Source organism: Bos indicus, chromosome 1 (assembly GCF_029378745.1).
Source record: "Bos indicus isolate NIAB-ARS_2022 breed Sahiwal x Tharparkar chromosome 1, NIAB-ARS_B.indTharparkar_mat_pri_1.0, whole genome shotgun sequence".
NCBI classification, from domain to species: domain Eukaryota; kingdom Metazoa; phylum Chordata; class Mammalia; order Artiodactyla; family Bovidae; genus Bos; species Bos indicus.
The window spans coordinates 86784612-86807141 of NC_091760.1; positions in this window are offsets into that span (position 1 = coordinate 86784612).

Here is a 22530-nt window from a genome sequence, read left to right on the forward strand (position 1 = left end):
CTGAGAAAGGGATTATTCTTATCAGGTAACTATATCTTGATGACAATTCTGACATTTCAAGATTACCCATTGATGGTATTATATCTTGTGGGGTTTTCTTTTAATACTTAGTTTAAAGATTAAGATAAAGGGCCTGTAATAAAGCTCAGAAATGCTTCTGTCTAAAAGATAAATATGGTGATTGCTCTTTACACACAACCTGCAATCAGGAACAATATGACCAGCTAAGGATATAGAAATTTAAATCATAAGTGCAGAGGGTTGCATCCTGGTGTACCCGAAACATGTTCCATACTACCTTGGCTTTAAAATTCTCTAATTTTTCTATTTTATTAGAAGTTATTCACTTTGGGAGCAATAAAGAAACTCCAACTTGAACTGCCTTGTATCTTTTAGTTGGAATTTTCCCAAAGCACAAAAGTTAAAATGTAAAAGTTGCTGTGTTTCATTAGTTTTATTCTTTTGAATGCTGCTACGGTGAAAGCTCTGTGTGAAATTATTAGAAGGCAAGTTTTCAAGTGATTGTAAAAGAAGATGCATATATGGGGACTCACTCAAAGGGCATTATTTAAAAAAGAAATTTTTCAGCCACCTATATCTCAGGGTATCTGTTCCCATTCAAGGATAGAGAAGCCACCATCTGTATGATTATTTTTACATCTGAACTTTTTTTTATACACCGGAGAGACTCAAAACTTTCAGGGTCATTTGCTCAGCATGTAGTGGAATGTCCTGTGCAATAGATTCCAATTAATATGACCGTGTTCAATAGCCCTGTACCACCAATGATGTTTAACTGCTTTCCACTTGGCTTTATATGGCACTTCTTTGTTGCAGCTGCAACCAGGTCTATCGCCCCTTTGATAGAATTTCAGTTACCCCAGGGAGAAGCTTTCAACTTTATTAAGCATTGAAGTCTGCACATTTATTCTTCTATGGAAGAACAGATCAAAAGCACACTTTCTGAGGAAGTAATCTGAAAAATTAGGATAGCACTTGTGGACTTTGGCAATAATGTTTTCCTGTAATTGAAACCTAAGAACCTGTGTCAAATGACTAGACTATTATGAACTTCTTAGCATTTAACAAACCTTCTATCTTGCTCTCTCTCTTTTTTTAAGTAAATAGGGTTCTTTAATTCGACTTAACTAATTCTTTAGCATGCTGTGTCCCTTTTGTTGTGGTTAGAAAGTCTAAATCTAGGTTTAGAGATAGGGAACTGACAATCAAGGAAAAAAACAATTAGATGATTAAGTTATGAAATAGAAAAAATGCCTGTGGTTTTCAGTCCTTCTCTAGCATTAACTCATTGTAAAAAATTGAAAAAGACGCAGGTTTTCTGGGCCACAGTTTCCTCATCTTTGAAAACTGAGGATTAGCTGAAGTATCTGTAAGACTTCTGCTGAATCTGAAATTCTCTGAGTCTAAATGTTGGGCAGGATGTGATCAGACAGAGACAATTCCTTATATTTGTACACAGGCATTTTTATTTTGCATCCTCTGTGTGTTTTGATTTCAGGTTTGGCTTGGCAATGGAATAATGCAGTACATTTTTATTGTGAATTGAAATGATATGTACCTGGAACACAGGTAAAGCCAGAGTAATACTGTCTTTACAAAGGAGATTAGACTGAGTCCCATTTCTCCCATAAATCCCAAGAAGCTAGAACTTCGGAAAGATATCACATAGACACCTCTGAGAAATTGTCTCAAATACATACACATACAGGAGGGACAGCAGCTAGACAGCCAGCCGGGTGGTGTGAAGCTGCAGCAGGCACACAGTGCTGGGCGGGAGAGGGCACTGGACCCCAGGCCCTGGTTGAGGCAGGCAAGTGAGCAGGACTGCCCAGTGATCTGCCTCTGAGCATGCGAAACCTTGTGCCTCCTGGGGGACGGTCGAAGTCTATGCTATGGAAGAGGAGAAGCTAATGGCAGAGAAAGATAGCTTGGATCCATCTTTTATGCACTCATCTTGCCTTTTGGCAAAAAGATGGGAGACTAGATAGCAGAGTAGAAGGAACTTCAGCTCATCTCCTCCCAAGAGAACACTAAAACCAAAACTAACTGCTGAATAGCTATTGATAAAAAGGACTGCTGCTGCTGCTGCTGCTGCTGCTGCTGCTAAGTGGCTTCAGTCGTGTCCGACTCTGTGCGACCCCATAGATGGTAGCCCACCAGGCTCCCCGTCCCTGGGATTCTCCAGGCAAGAATACTGGAGTGGGTTGCCATTTCCTTCTCCAGTGCATAAAAGTGAAAAGTGAAAGTGAAGTCGCTCAGTCATGCCTGACTCTTAGCGACCCCATGGACTGCAGCACACCAGGCTCCTCCATCCATGGGATTTTCCAGGCAAGAGTACTGGAATGGGTTGCCATTGCATTATCTGGATAAAAAGGACTGGAACTTACCAAAAAGGATATTCTACATCCAAAGACAGAAAGTCCAAAGAAACGGTAGAAGGTATAATTGAATCACTTTACTTTACATCTGAAACTATCACAAGGTTGTTAATCAGCTATACTCCAAAATAAAATAAAAAGTTAAAAAAAGAGAGATGGTAGAAGGGGCACACTCATGATATAATTGGATCTCATACCTGCTGGGTGGGAAACCCACAAACTGGAAAATAATTATATCGCAGAAGTTCTTCTGCAGAAGTACAAGTTCTGAGCCAGAAATCAGTCTCCCCAACCTGGGGGTCTTGCATCAGTAGGAGGAGCCCCCAGAGCATTTGGCTTTGAAGGCCAGCGGGACTTAATTGCAGGAGCTCCACAGAATCAGGTGAAACAAAGACTCCACTCTTGGAGTGCACAGACATGGTTTCCTGCACACCTGAAGCCAGGGCAAAGGCAGTGACTTCATATTCATGGAGCCAGATCTACCTACTGTTTTGGAGGGTGTCCTGGGAAGGCTGTCTCTGGGGTCATAAAAGCTAGTGGTAGAAATACTGGGGAGTGTTTGTTCATCTACTTGAACTCTGGCTGGAGGCAGACATCTTGTTTGGATAATTAGCACCAAGACCTGGTCCCACCCACCACACCTGTAGGCTCCAGTGCTTGGATGGAAGTGAAAGTGTTAGTCACTCAGTCTGGTCCAACTCTTTGCAACCCCATAGACTGTAGCCTGCCAGCCTCCTCTGTCCATGGAATTCTTTAGGCAAGAACACTGGAATAGGTAGCCATTCTCTTCTCTAGGGGATCTTCCCAATCCAGGGATCAAACCCAGGTGTCCTGCATTTTAGGCAGATTCTTTACCATCTAAGCTACCAGGAAAGCCCAGTGCTTTAGGCCAAAAACCTATTGGGTGTGAACACAGCCCCACCCATCAGCAGACAGGCTGAAAAAGACTTCCTAAGCCCACAGCCACTTCAAGACATGCCCCCTGATGCAGCCCTGCCTGCAAGAGGGCCAAGACCCCAGTTCCACCCACCCAGGAGGCCTGCCAGCCCCTCCCACCAAAAAGTCTGCACAAGCCTCTAGACTAGCCTCACCCCTGGGGCAGACACCAGAAGCATGAAAACTATGATCCAGCACCCTGGGGAATGCAATTCATAACCTACCCTGGGACCAACTGGTCCCTGGCCCTTGTGTGATGAGATGGGGAGTACTTCTAGGACACTTAGGATGTCCCCTACAGAAGGCCACTGCTCCAAGGTTGAGAAAACTAACTAACCTTCCACATACGTAAAAACACAAATAGAAATTTAAACAAAATGAGGTGGCAGAAGAATATGTTCCACACAAAGGACAAGATAAAACCCCAGAAGAACAACTGTGTGATGTGGAGATAGACAACCTACTCAAGAAAGAATTCAGAGTAATGATTGTAAAAATGATCCAAGAACTTGGGAAAAGAATGGATGCACAGAGCAAGAAGTTACAAAAAGTTTTTACAATGAATCGTTGCTCAGTCACCTCTGATTCTTTGCAACTCCATGGACTGTAGTCCATCAGGCTCCTCTGTCCATGGACTTCTCCAAGAATACTGGCCTGGGTAGCCATTCCCTTCTACAGGGGATCTTACTGACCCAGGGATGGAACCCTGGTCTCCTGCATTGCAGGCAGATTCTTACCATCTGAGCCACCAGGGAAGCCCCTAACAAAAAGTTAGAAAATATAAAGTCCACACATATACAACAGAACGGGACACACATACAACATGATAGCAAGGAGATCAAACCAGTCAATCCTAAAGGAAATCAACCCTAAATATTTATTGGAAGGACTAATGCGGAAGCTGAAGCTCCAATACTGTGGCTACCTGATGTGAAGAGCTGAGTCATTGGAAAAGACCCTATGCTGGGAAAGATTGAAGGCAGGAGGAGAAGGGGGCAACAGAGGATAAGATGGTTGGATGGCATCAGTGACTCAATTGGCTTGAGTTTGCGCAAACTGCGGGAGGCAGTGAAGGACAGGGAAGCCCAGCATGCTGTGGACCACGGGGTCGCAAAGAGCTGGACATGAATTAGCTACTGAACACCACCACCACATACATACACACACACAATTCAGGTTTCTCCACACTGATGGGACAAATTATTGCCTTCTGTGTTAGTCTGAATATGAGGGCTAACCCCGTTATTAGCTCTTTCAAAGGTTTAGATAAAAATCTTGTGTTCCAGTTTGTGGAATTTAGATCCTTGAAAGGGATTTCCTTGAATCAAAATGTATACTACATACTGCCTATAGGCTGAATATAATTTCTAACAGCATTTTGTCAATGGATGCTCAAAACACAAGTATTAAATCCAGAAGTCCTCAAAATGTTTTAGCACAAAAAGGTTGGATATTATTTTATAGGCCAATTCTTTCCAACATTTTCAATTCTGATGATTAGGGATCAAGTGAGACCATGTCCCTCTTCAGGATCTTAATAAATAACAAAGATCTAACTACCACTAAGACATGGATGATATTATTGGAAACTTTTACTAGGGAAGTATGAATTTAGGAGCTACGTTTCTAATCTCAGATCTTCAGAATTTTATTTCTGATATTGGACAATTTACTTGTCCTATTTGTCCTTGTATTATCTTTTATACTATACCAAACCCTTACAAGTAATAGTTTCTTGAAGGATAATAACAATGTGGAATGTGACACCATATGAAATAACTTGGTATACTTGATTGGGTTACAAGTTTACTGATCTATTTCAAACTTTGAATGGTTCTTTTCACTAATGCATATTAGTAATATGGAATGAAGCAGGGCAAAGACTAATAGAGTTTTGCCAAGAAAATGCACTGGTCATAACAAATACCTTCTTCCAGCAACACAAAAGAAGACTCTATACATGAACATCACCAGATGGTCAACACCGAAATCAGATTGATTATATTCTTTGCAGCCAAAGACGGAGAAGCTCTATGCAGTTAGCAAAAACAAAACCAGGAGCTGACTGTGGCTCAGACCATGAACTCCTTATTGCCAAATTCAGACTTAAATTGAAGAAAGTAGGGAAAACCACTAGATCATTCAGGTATGACCTAAATCAAATCCCTTATGATTATACAGTGGAAGTGAGAAATAGATTTAAGGGCCTAGATCTGATAGATAGAGTGCCTGATGAACTATGGAATGAGGTTCGTGACATTGTACAGGAGACAGGAATCAAGACAGTCCCCATGGAAAAGAAATGCAAAAAAGCAAAATGGCTGTCTGGGGAGGCCTTACAAATAGCTGTGAAAAGAGGGGAAGTGAAAAGCAAAGGGGAAAAGGAAAGATATAAACATCTGAATGCAGAGTTCCAAAGAATAGCAAGAAGAGATAAGAAAGCCTTCTTCAGTGATCAACGCAAAGAAAGAGAGGAAAACAACAGAATGGGAAAGACTAGGGATCTCTTCAAGAAAATTAGAGATACCAAGGGAACATTTCATGCAAAGATGGGCTCGATAAAGGACAGAAATGGTATGGGCCTAACAGAAGCAGAAGATATTAAGAAGAGATGGCAAGAATACACAGAAAAACTGTACAAAAAAGATCTTCATGACCCAGATAATCACGATGGTGTGATCACTGACCTAGAGCCAGACATCCTGGAATGTGAAGTCAAGTGGGCCTTAGAAAGCATCACTACGAACAAAGCTAGTGGAGGTGATGGAATTCCAGTTGAGCTATTCCAAATCCTGAAACATGATGCTGTGAAAGTGCTGCACTCCATATGCCAGCAAATTTGGAAAACTCAGCAGTGGCCACAGGACTGCAAAAAGGTCAGTTTTCATTCCAATCCAAAGGAAAGGCAATGCCAAGGAATGTTCAAACTACCGCACAATTGCACTCATCTCACACGCTAGTAAAGTAATGCTCAAAATTCTCCAAGCCAGGCTTCAGCAATATGTGAACCGTGAACTTCCTGATGTTCAAGCTGGTTTTCGAAAAGGCAGAGGAACCAGGGATCAAATTGCCAACATCCACTGGATCATGGAAAAAGCAAGAGAGTTCCAGAAAAACATTGATTTCTGCTTTATTGACTATGCCAAAGCCTTTGACTGTGTGGATCACAATAAACTGTGGAAAATTCTGAAAGAGATGGGAATACCAGACCACCTGATCTGCCTCTTGGGAAATTTGTATGCAGGTCAGGAAGCAACAGTTAGAACTGGACATGGAACAACAGACTGGTTCCAAATAGGAAAAGGAGTTCGTCAAGGCTGTATATTGTCACCCTGTTTATTTAACTTATATGCAAAGTACATCATGAAAATTGCTGGACTGGAAGAAACACAAGCTGGAATGAAGATTGCTGGGAGAAATATCAATAACCTCAGATATGCAGATGACACCACCCTTATGGCAGAAAGTGAAGAGGAACTCAAAAGCCTCTTGATGAAAGTGAAAGTGGAGAGTGAAAAAGTTGGCTTAAAGCTCAACCTTCAGAAAACGAAGATCATGGCATCCGGTCCCACCACTTCATGGGAAATAGATGGGGAAACAGTGGAAACAGTGTCAGACTTTATTTTTCTGGGCTCCAAAATCACTGTAGATGGTGACTGCAGCCATGAAATTAAAAGACGCTTACTCCTTGGAAGGAAAGTTATGACCAACCTAGATAGCATATTCAAAAGCAGAGACATTACTTTGCCAACAAAGGTTCATCTAGTCAAAGCTATGGTTTTTCCTGTGGTCATGATGGATGTGAGAGTTGGACTGTGAAGAAGGCTGAGCGCCGAAGAATTGATGCTTTTGAACTGTGGTGTTGGAGAAGACTCTTGAGAGTCCCTTGGACTGCAAGGAGATCCAACCAGTCCATTCTGAAGGAGATCAGCCCTGGGATTTCTTTGGAAGGAATGATGCTGAAGCTGAAACTCCATTACTTTGGCCACCTCATGTGAAGAGTTGACTCATTGGAAAAGACTCTGATGCTGGGAGAGGTTGGGGGCAGGAGGAGAAGGGGACGACAGAGGATGAGATGGCTGGATGGCATCACTGGTCGATGGATGTGAGTCTGGGTGAACTCTGGGAGTTGGTGATGGACAGAGAGGCCTTGTGTGCTGCGATTCATGGGGTCGCAAAGAGTTGGACATGACTGAGCGACTGATCTGATCTGATTAGTAATATTATTTTGCATATTTTGTAATATTATTCATTGGTCATTGGAAAAATATTTGTTCCCTGACTTATTCAGATACTCTGAATTTTAACCCATTCATTATACATTACCCCCAAATTTTTCTGTTAATATCATCATGAATCTCATTGGATAAGACTTTAAATGTTAAGAAGTTATAAAGTTCGCCATGGTAGACTCAAGGTTTCTAAATTTTTAGTTTTCTCTCAAATTTTATCAGGGGCAAAAAAAATACCATATGTTGTTTCCCTTGAAGTGACAGGCTTATTTGTTAATTAAAACAAGTTGAAAAGTGTACCAAATACCCAATCTGATAATCCATCATTTGTCTGTCAGTCTTTTTTTTCATGTAAAAATGATGTTTTATAAAAATGTAAACTGGTTCCATTTTTTATTCAATTGTGCAAATTGCTTTTCCTAGGGACAATATCCTATTTCAGAATATAGCAGAAGGGTTTCAGGCATACTTCTCATTTCATTATACAGAACATTAATAAGATGTATAAATTTAATAAAGTAATCATTTTATTGCCTTATAAAGGACATTCTTTTCAGGTTTCAAACATTTTTGTTTGCTCTTTTGACTGTGCCATACAGCTTGCAGGATCTTAGTTCCGCAACCAGGGATTGAACACAGACCCTTGGCAGTGAAAGTGCAGAGTTTGAACTACTGGAAATTCCCTGTAAAAGACATTCTTAAGTGAACCTAGCATTTTATTGATATTTTTATTTTGAGTGCATAATGGTGAAGAATGTAACTCCCAGTGTAGTATGGTGTCACTGTTTTGATTCTTCCTAACGGAGAAGGCAATGGCACCCCACTCCAGTACTCTTGCCTGGAAAATCCCATGGACGGAGGAGCCTGGTAGGCTGCAGTCCACGGGATCCTGAAGAGTCTCACATGACTGAGCAACTTCACTTTCACTTTTCGCTTTCATGCATTGGAGAAGGAAATGGCAACCCACTCCAGTGTTCTTGCCTGGAGAATCCCAGGGATGGGGGAGCCTGGTGGGCTGCGGTCTATGGGGTCGCACAGAGCTGGACACGACTGAAGCGACTTAGCAGCAGCAGCAGCAGCAAGGGACCAAAAGTTTTACCCACCATTGCTTTTGCACCACTAGTAAATATTAACATAATGAAGAACAAAAATAGCATCTTAGGTTTCTTTTCAAACTTAAACTTTTCATTTTGTATTGGGGTGTTTTATTACGAAAGTATTTTTGGCTTTGCACACTTCCTGTGTCTTGGAGACCCCAGGAGCATGCAGATTGCATTTCTCTGTCCAGAAAACCACTGGACTAGAGTTCAATATTAATATGTGATGGATTCTGAGCCTGCTTTGGTCCTGTAGTTGAAAACTTCAATATATCTATTATTTCCTTTTCTTTTATAGTGGATATGGGGGAAGAGAAGTATTAATAGTATATTTACTTTCCATAGGCTTCCTCAGATAATGCAGTTCATGTCAAGCACAGCAACAATTTCTTCCTATTTTTTTTCCAGGTTAGAGCTAACTGGTTAATAATTGAATTTTATCTTTAGGCCAACACTTAAATGTAGATGAGAAAGTAATCATCTTCCTTTTTCTAGAATTGTTATTAAGGTTTTAAAAATTCAAGCCCGAAAAATGCTCTGTGGTACAAGTTTCTTTCACTGAAGTGAAAAACATAAGCTAATATTATGCTAATGATTACAATCAGATTATTTGAAAGGAAGATCTTTGACTCATTTTTCACCATGTATAATGTACCTGGTGCTTGGAAATTCCTCAAGAACTGCATATGTGCAGATGAAAATGGAGTTCATAATCCATAGGACAAATAAATTCCTGAGAATGTGAAGATTCTCCCTAAGAACCCAAGAACATAAATACTAACAATTTATTCACTGAAACTGAAAACAAGATTTGAAAATTTAAAGATCATCTTTGAGCAGTAGGAAAATCTAATCATTTTTATTTGACAGATTTTAAGCTTCCTTCTTCTTGAAAATTCTTCCTAGTCTAGCAAACACTAAAATATATAAAAAATCATAGTGCAGGTTGCACTTCAAATGTGTCTTTAAATTTTCATATCCAACAGATTTGAAAATTGAATCATATTTTAAATGTATTAGGAAAAATCCCCATATAAAAGAATCATAAGATGAATCATTTCAGTAAGGAATTCTATTGTTAGTCACAGAAAAATCCTTTCTAAATTATATTTTGAGTGTCTGGATTTATGTATTTCATGTATTTTAAGGAAAGATATGTTACAGCAGAAGCTATTATAAGGAAAGGAAAAGTGCAGTCGCTCAGTGGGGTCTGACTCTTTGCGACCCCACGAACTGTAGCCTACCAGGCTCCTCCGTTCATGGGACTTTCCAGGCAAAAGTACTGGAGTGGGTTGCCATTTCCTTCTCCAGGGGATCTTCCTAATGCAGGGATCGAACCCGGGTCTCCCACATTGCAGGCTAACGCTTTACCATCTGAGCCATCAGGGAAGCTATTATATGTATATGTATAATGGTAGAAGTTATTATTTCCTTATTATTCATCAAGTTAGAATCACACTGGAATCACACCATACTGTTGAGAAGTATCTTGATGAAAATAAACTAATGTGAGATAGAGCTGAGCTGGCCACCAGTGATAGAATTAATTTCAGCATGCATCTTCCTTGACTTCTTAGCACCATTCAAAACCATTGGCCACTCCCTTTCTTGAACATGCTTCTCTCTCTTTTTAATATCTGTTGGTTTATATTGATACTATTGACTCAACTATTTCTTGATTACCTCTTTGGCTCTTTTCTCAGAGTCCCTTTTTGGCTTATACTCTACCAGATATCAGAGCTCTTTAGGTCATAGCCCTGGGATATTCTATTCTTACACAGAGTCAGACTTCCAAGGATATGAATCCTGGTTACAGTGCTTAAACTCACTGCAGATAAGACTTACACCCTATGTGCCTCAGTTTTCTAATATATGAAAATGAGATAATAGTAATATCTACTTCTTGGGGTTATGGTGAGGATTATGTGAATGTATATAAAGAATTTAAAATAGTGCCTGGTATATAATAGGCATTCAGTAAGCTTTAATTTGCTTTTATTCTGTAATACATTCTCTCCCTAAGTAATTTTATCAATTCCTGTAAATGCATGCTCAGTCACTTAGTCACCCCAGACTCTTTGCAACCCCACAGACTGTAACCCTCCAGGCATCTCTGTCCAGGGAATTTTCCAGGCAAGGATATTGGAGTGGGGTGCTATTTCCTATTCCAGGGAATTGTCTCAAACTCGCATCTCATGCATTGGCAGGCAGATTTTATACCACTGAGCCACCTGGGAAGCCCATTCCCACCCTTTTGCCAATAAATCCTAAATGGTGGTGGTCACTAAGTCACATCTGACTCATGACCCCATGGACTGCAGCCCACCAGGCTTCTCTGTTCATGGGGTTTCCCAGGAGTGGGTTGCAATTTCCTTCTCCAGGGCTGGAATTGGAGGGATGGAATTCAGGGATGGAACTCAGCTCTCAAACACACATCTTCTGCATCGCAGGCAGATTCTTTACCTCTGAGCCACCAGGGAAGTTGATAAATCCTAAATATACATCTCTAGTTCACATGTTTCTTCAGAGAATCAAACCTTATACCTGTCTGACTATTTATTATCTTCTTTTGCATGTCTCTTAGACATTTTGAGTTTTTAGGTCTTTAATCCACTTTGAGTTTATCTTTGTGTATGGTGTTAGGTCTTTAATCCATTTTGAGTTTATCTTTGCATATGGTGTTAGGAAGTGTTCTAATTTTATTCTTTTACATAGCTGTCCAGTTTTCCCAGCATCACTTATAGTCTTGCCTCCTTTGTCAAAGATAAGGTGCCCATAGGTGTGCGGGTTTATCTCTGGCTTTCTATCTTGTTCCAGTGGTCGATATTTCTGTTTTTGTGCCAGTACCATACTGTCTTGATGACTATAGCTTTGTAATATAGGCTTGCAGTATAGTCTGAAGTCAGGAAAATTGATTCCTCCAGCTCCATTCTTCTTTCTCAAGGTTGCTTTGACTATTCAGGTCTTTTGTTTTTCCATGTGAATTGTGAGATTTTTTTGTTCTAGTTCCGTGAAAAATGCCATTGGTAATTTGATACAGACTGCATTGAATCTGTAGCTTGCTTTGGGTAGTATAGTCACTTTCACAATGTTGATTCTTCCAGTCCAAGAACATGGTATATCTCTCCATCTGTTTATGTCATCTTTGAGTTCTTTCATCAGTGTCTTAGAGTTTTCTGTATACAGCTCTTCTGTCTCCTTGAAAGCGTTAGTCACTCAGTCATATATGACTCTGTGAGACCCTATGGACTGTAGCCTGCCAGGCTCCTCTGTCCATGGGATTTTCCAGGCAAGAATACTAGAGTGGATTGCCATTTCTTTCTCCAGGGGATCTTCCCAACCCAGGGGTTGAAACTGGGTCTCCTACATTGCAATCAGAATCTTTATCATCTGAGCCACCAGGGAAGACCAGTTTTGTCTCCTTAGGTAGGTGTATTCTTACGTATTTTTATCCTTTTGTTGCAGTCATGCATGAGATTGATTCCTTAATTTTTCTTTCTGGTTTTTCATTGTTAGTGTATAGAAATACAAAGGATTCCTATACACTATCCTGCAACTTTACTAAATTCATTGAATAGCTCTAGTAATTTTCTGATAGTATCTTTAGGGTTTTCTGTGTATAGTATCATGCCATCTGTAAACAACAAGAGTTTTACTTCTTATTTTCCAATCTGGATTCCTTTTATTTCTCTTTCTGCCCTGATTGCCATGGCTAGGACTTTCAAAACTATGTTAAATGATAGTGGCAAGTGTGGGTATCCTTGTCCTGTTCCTGACCTTCATGGAAATTCTTTCAGTTTTACATCATTGAGAATAATTTTTGCTGTGGGTTTATCATATATGGGGGCTTCCCTTGTGGCTCAGCTGGTAAAGAATCTGCCTGCAATGCGGGAGACCTGGATTCAATCCTGGGTTGGGAAGATCGCCTGGAGAAGAGAAAGGCTACCCATTCCAGTATTCTGGCCTGGAGAATCCATGGACTGTATAGTCCATGGGGTCGCAAAGAGTCAAACACAACTGAGGGACTTTCACTTTCACTCTTATCATAAAGTGAAGTAAAAGAAAGTGCAGTCGCTCAGTTGTGTCCAACTCTTTGCGACCCCATGGACTGTAGCCTACCAGGCTTCTCTGTCCATGGGATTTTCCAGGCAAGAGTACTGGAGTGCGTTGCCATTTCCTTCTCCAGGGGATCTTCCCGACCCAGGGATTGAAGCCAGGTCTCCCGCATTGCAAGCAGACGCTTTACCCTCTGAGCCATCAGGGAAGCTCCCTTACTCTTACCATATATGGCCTTTATTATGTTGAGGTAGGTTGCTTTTATGCCCTTTTCTGATGAGTTTTTATCATAAATGGGTGCTGAATTTTGTGGAAAGCTTTTTCTGCATCTATCATCATAAGATTTTTATCTTTTACTTTCTTAATATGGTGAACATTGCCATAGTATTTTAAGCATACATATTTTTGTATGCATCTCTAAAAAATTAAGGACTCTTTTTAAAAATATCAAAATATTAGTGACTCATAATTATTTTTCTTTTTTTATGTTGATTTACATCAGAATCCAAATAAAGTCCACATATAGCGGTTGCTTATATGCCTCCTAAGCATCTTTCAATTCTTCTATTCCTTCTTCTCCTTCTCTTTCCCTAGAAATATATTTGTTGAAGAAACAGTCATTGACCTTATAGTTACACTTTGTGCCCTGTACTTCTTATAAAGTTTAATAGTTAGATCTTAAGACTTGGCTTGCTTATGTTCAGGATTGCTTTTTTATAAGGCTACTTCATGGGAAGTATTGGCACTTCCACCAGGAAGCACATAAGTCTGATTATCTCCCCTTTTTGTGATGTTGATAGCTGGTTATTGTTTAGAATAGGTCCATTATGCCATTAGTGGTTACAAAGTATTAATATTATATCATTGTTTCTTCACTTATTGGCTGAAACGCTTCTATGAAGAGAAACTTTTGGTAACCCAGCAGTACATTTCATATGGGAAAGGCAAAATATTCTTTCTTTTTATTTATCAGCTTTCAGCACTGATTCTGTGTTATAGTCCATGGGTGATGAATGAACTCTTAAAAATGTTTTTATATGTTTTGATCCATTGTATCTTTATTGATGCTCAAATGGTACTATTTTTTGACTTGTAGAAGTATCATCAGTTTGGCCCTTGAATCCTTTTGACAAACCTCAATAGTCTTTGTTAACCTCACTGTTTTCTGGTATGATAAGATGTTTTGGGATCACCTTAGATATCTCTTGCTCCAGAATTCAAACCATCCATTTATCCAAGGAGCCCAGTATTGGGAAATGGTGCTTAGAGACCACAATCTGGATTTTAGGAACATTTACTGCCACTTCATTGGTCATTGTTTCTAAGCTTGCTCAGAATTGGGAAGTATGTAAATATTATTTAAAAGAAAAGACAAGTTCATGATATTATAAATTTAAGATTACTTCTTTGATTTTTTATTCATTCCATTTTTTTACTATTGTGAAAACTTTGTTTCTTAATGGTATAAACTTAATTACTTTTGTCTATCCTAAATTGTAAAAAGTAGTTTCAGAATAGCATAATCAGTGTTATAATTAATAATATAATTATTGAAAATTATTCAAGATTTTTTTTTACATTTCATTTATTTATAATTTTAAATAAATAATAAGTTCTATGTGCTATCAGAAAAGGCATAAAATAATTGCAGACTATAGTTATACTACCTTCCAGAAAGGTGAAAATAATTTTATCTAATGATTCATGTTTAATATGTTCAAATTCAATACAGTCCCTTTAACAGAGAAAGTACAGTTTCTGAAATGAAATCTAATTTTTTCTGGGGAAAGGAAAGTAGCCCCAATTCTTCAGAACTTTTCTTTCATCACAGGTGAATCATCCAATAATGAAAGCCTGTGTCCTTGGTGCTTATGGCACTTTATTCGTTGGATAAATTGGCCTCAAGAAGTGTAAGATCATTGTTGGTCTTAAGTAAATAAGAACTTGATTTCCAGGTGTTGAATTGAATTTGGAATAACACTTATATAGGTTTCTTGACCTCAGTATTTGCTTAGTTCTCTTTCAAGACTCTGGCTTGTTCCATCCCATTTTTACAAAGTGCAGCTTTGCAGCCCTTGCTTCCCATCCTGTCCAGTGTTTCAGAGCAAGGTCAGAATGCCCTGCATTAATGTTGGAAATGCAGACCTTAGGACCTTCAATGGAATGCTGCCAATCTCCAGAATGTTTTGCTATTTTCTCTTTGAAAAAAAAAAAAAAAAGCTGTATTTAAGCCTCAGACCAAAGATGTAAGCTCTTGGGCCCTTATTTAAAAGACTAAAATACCTTGGATTTTCAATTCATCTGTCCTCCTTCAAAAAGTCTTCCTACAATATGCAATTTATTAAAGAAAGAAATATTTGTCTTTAATAAATATTCCATTGCTATTAAAACACTTGATCTCAAGCATTTCCACAGGGCAGTCATTGTAGGATATTGACGAGGAGCAGGAAGTTTAAGAGTATAAAAGACAGGATTCAAATCCCAGACCTGCTGTACTTACTTACACTGTGACTATGGACAAGTAAAACAACCTTTAGCCTCAGTTTTTCCCTCCGTAAAATGGAGACAATAATAATACCTATCAGTTCAGTTCAGTTGTTCAGTTGTGGCCAACTCTTTGCAACCCAATGGGCTTCATGTCAGGCTTCCCTGTCCATCACCAACTCCTGGAGCTTACTCAAACTTGTGTCCACCAAGTTGGTGATGCCATCCAACCATCTCATCCTCTGTCGTCCCCCTCTCCTCCTGCCTTCAATCTATCCCAGCATCAGAGTCTTTTCAAATGAGTCAGTTCTTCGCATCAGGTGGCCAAAGTATTGGAGTTTCAGCTTCAACATCAGTCCTTCCAATGAATATTCAGGACTTATTTCCTTTAGGATAGACTGGTTGGATCTCCTTGCTGTCCGAGGGACTCTCAAAAGAGTCTTCTCCAACACCACAGTTCAAAAGCATCTATACTTTGGCACTCAGCTTTCTTTATAGTCCAACTCTCACATCCATACATGACTGGATGGATGGAAAAACCATAGCTTTGACTAGATGGACTTTTGTTGGAAAAGTAATGTCTCTGCTTTTTAATATGCTGTCTATGGGTAAAGTGTCTGCCTGCAATGCAGAAGACCCAGGTTCGATCCCTGGGTCGGGAAGATCCCCTGGAGAAGGAAATGGCAACCCACTCCAGTACTCTTGCCTGGAAAATCCCATGGACAGAGAAGCCTGGTAGGCTACAGTCCATGGGGTCGCAAAGAGTCGGACACGACTGAGCAACTTCACTTCCTTTCACTTCATGTTGATCATAGATTTTCCTCCAAGAAGCAAGTATCTTTTAATTTCATGGCTGCAGTCACCATCTATAGATTATTCGAGCAATAAATGTTAAATGATTCATCAGCGTTTCTGACACTGTATGCAAGAATATAAGAAATGTTGGTAGAGCAGAAAAATAATTGGTAGAACAGGTTAGAGAAAATTAACAAAAATCTAAAGCTAAAAAACACCATCAAGCAACTGGATTTAATTAACATTCATGGTGAATTCCACCCAACAGCAGCAGAGTATACATTTTCTTTAAGTGCACCAAGAACATTGACTAAGATAGACAATATCCTGAGTTATAATTGAAATCATACAAGGTGTATTCTTTGAATATAATGGATTTAAATTAAAATAAACCTGGTAATCTTGAGTTTTAACCTGGTTTCAAATAGAAGCAGATTTGAATTCTAGCTCTATCTCTTACATATTTTGGAACCTTAAACAATTGATTTTTACCTTATTGCTTTCTTTTCTAATTTATAGACTGGGCTTAATAAGTATATCTACCTTATCATACTGTCAAGATTAAAGTGATAATGCATTTATATAAAGTGCATAAGACACTTTCATCACCTATATGCCTTCAATATGCCTTAGTTATTATGTAGAGGAAGGAGCAAATGCTAGAGGCAAGATTATTGATAACAAAAGGTGGCAGCAGCTGTTTGATTTTAAAATAACAAAAAGTGTAATGGAATTCCTTGCCGTTGATCCAGCATAACTTATTTTAACATTTTACTTCACTGTCACCCATATGTCATTGTGGAAACATCTTTATTGTGGGTGATACTGGGACTGAGTCACATAGCCTCGCACTGGTGGACTGTATTTTCTTGTATTGATTCACATATCCCTCCTCTTGATTACCTCCCTCTTGACTAGTTAATTTTGTTGTTGAAAATGGGAATCAGGATTGGGAGAGGTGGTTCATTCATTTAATAAATTATCATTCATCACCTACTTTTAATGAGCACTAAGTTAAATAGTAGGCAAGCATCACCAGAACTTATGGTCTAAAGGGAAAGCAAATATAACAAATTACAATTAAATAAGCAATTATGGTAAAAGGCATTGAGTGCTGTGGCTATTGAAATGTAATTTCTTTTTTAAGATTCAGTCTTTAATTTTTTTTTAATTGAAGTATAGTTAATGCATACTGTGTAGAAATACAGTTTAATAGTCAAAGAACAATTTGAGTTCAGCTTCCCTTTGCATTGCTTTTTTCATTATCCACCCTGGTTAGTGTTAAAGGTAGAAAGTAGTATCAAAACAGTTGTCTGGGCTGGCGGAGAACTGGCTGGGTAGGGAAGGGAAACACCCTTCAGATGTGTCCTAGTACATTCATAATGGTGTCATAGACCCAAAGAAGATTAGAACACACTGTTATAAATTCACCACCCAGATCATCTTTCAAGTTCAGAGATGCCAAAAGATTTCAGGATTCCAAAATTAGGATCTCCTTGGTTTCTCCAAGAGAGTGTGCTTACCAGCATTGCCAATATGATTTTATGAGTATTTGTCAAAAGCTGACCTGAGGAAAGGACTCTGCTTGTGAAAAGTAAAAACAAAACAAAACTCTCTCTCTATATATATATATATAAAAGAAAAAGCTTTTATATAGCTAAAGACTTGGTGGCTCAGACAGTGAAGAATCCACTTGCAATGTGAGAGACCTGGGTTTGATGCCTGGGTTGAGAAGATCCCCTGGAGGAAGGCATGGCAACCCACTCCAGTATTCTCACCTGAAAAATCCTCATGAACAGAGGAGCCTGGTGGGCTACAGTTCATGGGGTTGCAAAGAGTTGGACACTACTATGCTCACACATAGCTAAAGACTCCAATGTCTTATTGCATTGCACTGTCGTTTCCAATAATGTACAGAGGACAGGTGTCTAATGAAACCATAAGAGACAGAGATAGAATTCAACAGATGAAATATGGGTTAAATCAGATCTCATATTCAGCATGTTTAACATTGGTTTCTTAGATTAAGGAAGGCATAAGAAGCTAGAATGGAAAAGGTATTCCAATGATTGAAATAACTGGCTTTTGACTACACTAGGAAGAAGAATAACTCTTTAGTTTGAATCCTTGGACAAAAGATTGCAAAAAGACCAGGGAGTTAAAATTAGCATTAACATTATTATTAGCTGTTTTGTTAGGCTTAGCATCCTGCTGTAGAATTCTACAGTCAAAAGCATTAGGAAGCTTGAATCAGTTCACAAAAGCTTTCTACTAGCAGGACAAATTTATGGTAGAGCTCCAAAGTGGACTTCCCTGGTGGTCCAGTGATTAAGAATCCACTTGCCAATGCAAGAGACATGGGTTTGGTCCCTGATCCAGGAAGATTCCACATGCCACAGGGCAACTAGGCCCGTGCACCACAACTACTGAAGCCTGTGCACCCAAGAGGCTGTACTCTGCAACAAGAGAAGCCACTGCAATGAGAAACCCGTGCACAGCAACGAGACAGTAGTCCCTGCTCAATGCACCTAGAGAAAGCCCACGTACAACAACAAAGACCCGGTGCAGTCAAAAATATAATAGTAATAATAGCAATGTCCAGACCTATTAATGAGAATATCACAATTTTCCGGGGTTGGCAATGACTCATGGATTGCACATGATTGAATAACAAAGAGCATACTGCTCATTACATTGTGACCTATAAAGTTATTGATCTTTTGTAGATTCATAAAAATTTCCAATAGGAGAACTTAAGGACATAATATCTGACCTTATTAAAATTCCCCTGAATATCAGTATAAAACTTTGTAAAGTATGCACAGGTACATTCATTCACTTGTAAGAACACTAGTAAGAGAAGTAATCGTTTCTTTTGTTTTGTAAATAATCAATCAGAAGCTCAGAGAGGGTAAGTGATTTACTAAACCTTATAGTATTGGCAGAATGGGAATGTCCCTTTTTTGGATTGTTCAGCTTCTTTGAGATAAGAGATAATTTGCATATGCACATAATGTCCATGAAAATATTGTTTGAAAATGCAAATTTTTACCACAACTTTCAGAGATACCACTGTTACATAAATACTAAGTAAGTTTATGTTGAGTGTAGGTCACACCTTGAGATCTTATTCTCAACTTGGTGAATTTAAATGTGATTTAATTATTAATTGTCATCAATAAATGGCATTTTATGGTCTCATTTTTAGCTTTCAAAAGTAATAAGAGCTTTATATAGAACAATTAAAAAAGAAAAAGAAAACAAAGGAAAGTATCTAATTGCCAAATTCTTAGCCAGAGAAAACGTTGATAAATTTTAGTGTATACCTTTCTAGCATTTCATATAACTGTGTGTGTGTGTGCATGTGTATATATATATATGGTATTTATATTAAATATTTCACATATATACTAAAATATATAAAGACATACACATCTGTAGATATATATGCACATTTAAAATATACGTATATTTTAAATTTATATACCCTTATATTTGTATATATGCACATATGAAATTAAAAAAAACTTCATTTTGCTTTTATATTGATTTTTGAAGACTGCTCATGGACATCTTTCAATTCAATAAATATACTTCTTTTTTTTTTTTTTTAAATAAATATACTTCTACAACATCATTTTTTACCATCTTTTTCTTCTCTCTTGTTTATTTTGGCTTTGCTACTCAGCATGTGGAATCTTATTTCCTGAACCAGGGATTGAATTTGTGCCTCCTGAAGTGGAAGCGCAAAATCTTAACCACTAGAACAACAGGGAAGTCCCAGAATATAATTTTTTATGACAACATTGTTCAACATTTTAGACTGTTATTATGTACAATATCATCATGCACATCTTTGTAGTTTTAACTTTGTCTAAATTCTCAATTATTTCCTTAAAGTAAATTTCTAAGCGTGAATTTTGGTGCATATTGACAAATTGTCCTACAGGAAGTTGTACTTTCCACCAACACTGTATAAAAATGCTTGTTTCCTCAGACACACTAACACGGGATATTTTTAGTTTATTGGCATTTATTAAAGTTCCTCTGTGTGCATAGTTCTATCCTCCTGGGGATCTTGTGTTCTGAGTGACCGATTCTGAGATATATTTGCATAGTGGAGTGACAGACAGATCTTGCAGCTGGGCTGCAAGGTTTAACAAGATAATCCAAGTATGGCATGTGATAGAGTATCCACATGCAGTAAATGCTAAGTATATGGTGCATGTGTGCTCAGTCGCTCAGTCATGTCTGACTCTCTGTGATCTCATGGACTGTAGCCTGCCAAGCTTCTTTGTCCATGGAATTTTCCAGGCAAGAATACTGGAGTGGTTTGCTGTTTCCTACTCCAGGGCATCTTCCCAACCCAAGGATCAGAGCACATATCTATGTCTCCTGCATTGGCAGACAGATTCTTTACCACTGTGCCACCTGAGAAGCCCAACAAGTGTATGGTAGCTATTTATTATTTTTGTTATTTTAGCTGGGAATCTTCTACTTGATCTCCATCAGGAAAAGTCTTATTCTTTTGGCACCCAAATGGAGTATAATCTCTCTGATGCTTTTCTTGATTTCCCCAAAGATAATTTAGATCCTTCTCTCTGCATTCAACTCACTTCGTATATTCTTCTGTATCACTGTGTCCTATCACATAATTATTCTTTTATCTCTTAGACTCTCTCAGTACATCATGAATGCCTGGTAATAAGGTCTGTGGCTTATTGCTTCCCACAGCGCTGAGCACAGGCCTTGACATATAGTAGCAATGCAATAAATGTTTGTTATATGAAAGAATGGATAAAAAACAAAAGAATAAATATTTTGCTCTTCAGATGGGTGATGCATGACCTTCTCATAAGTGTTTTATCATAGAATTTAAAATCTGGAAGATAACAGGTAAGGAATATTTTCCAAGTTCCTTGGAAGTTGTCAATAGAATTAAGAAAATATGAAACAGGTATGGGAGAAACTATGGTTGAGGGTGTCATTGGAAGTTTCATCATAATACCTGTGGTATGTGGATTTGAGTTACTGAGAGCTCCTTCTTTCCTGCCTGTTTAGTCAGAGTATGTCATTAAAGAGAAAAACTTGCTAAGTTCTCTGAAGGAAGGAAAGCTAGCAGATTCTCATGGAGGGATCTACCCAAACTACATTCCTCTTCCCTAATCCACATGGATGGACCATTTTCAGCCCTTCCTGACCATAATTGATTGAGCTTGAGTAGACACCTGACTGAGGAGAAAAAAATTTATTCATTTATAAAAGTCAGAATCTATCCCTTGGGAATTTGGACTAGCGCTAATTAATTGCTGCTAGACTTGAGAGAACACAGGGCCATTGAGGGTGACTGTCTTTGGCTCTGTTTATGGACAACAGAATAAACCCTTCTGCAGTGTGAGACAAATGATATAGATGTGCACAAAGAAACAGAAATATGCAATTGAATAGCATGAAAGAGGAAGAGAAGGAAAAAGAAAAAGAGAGAAAGAGCTGTCTCCACTTTTCAGCTCTGGCTCTGGTCCTGTGTCGGGCTTGGCTGGTCCCTGTGCTCTAAGTCCCGGGAGATACCACCCTTAGATTAATTTAGAATATTTTCCATTTTTACTTGTTATTGGAGTGGGTATTTGTCACTTCTAATCCAAGGAATTCTCAAGGCAGTATAGTTGGTGGTTTTACATGTACAGTAGTGATTTGAAAAATACTATCTTATCCTAATAGTGCCAGGAGTCAGTCTCAAAAGATACATCAAAAGGTGTCATGACAGTAAGGTGTCATGTCACTATTTCATGGATGGTTCCTGCTAATGGATGTGTAGCCTTAAAGTCACCTGAGCCATCAGCTCAAACTGGGTCTCACAAAGACTTTCTGTGATTCACATGGGTTTTGGAGTAAACCCTGGCCTCACTGTAACCCTCATGCAGCCTGAGGAATCTCAGAATTTTGGGCCAGCATTGCATCTTAGCACATTGGTAGAGACAAGGCTTAGGATCTTTTGGATTGAAAGCAGACTGATGACAAAAGGGGGAAAGCTACAAAGTAATCTAAAAACTTCCTGGGAAAAATTTAAGAATATACCTATAGGGTGACTTATTCAAACTCTGAGAGTTAAAGGGTCATAAAGTTATACGAAAACAACGGTCATAAAGTGTCTTCAGCAAATACACCAGCATTGTCACCGTATCTCTGAATAATTTGTAGTAATCTCCATATATATTTAATTAACAAAGGACATAAGAAGAGGTATTCATTTTTATTTGGAAAGAAAATTTCAAAGAATTTGGACTCATTTATTCTTGTTTTTAAAAACAAATCTTTATTTATTATAGACAAAAATGCTCAAATGTACACATGCAGAAAGAAGGCAATGAAAAAAACTGTCACTCTCTTCTTAAGGCTTCCCTGGTGGCTCAGATGGTAAAGATGCAGGAGACCTGGGTTCGATCCCTGGGTCAGGAAGATCCCCTGGAGAAGGAAATGGCAACCCACTCCAGTATACTTGTCTGGAGAATTCCATGGAAGGAGGAGCCTGTC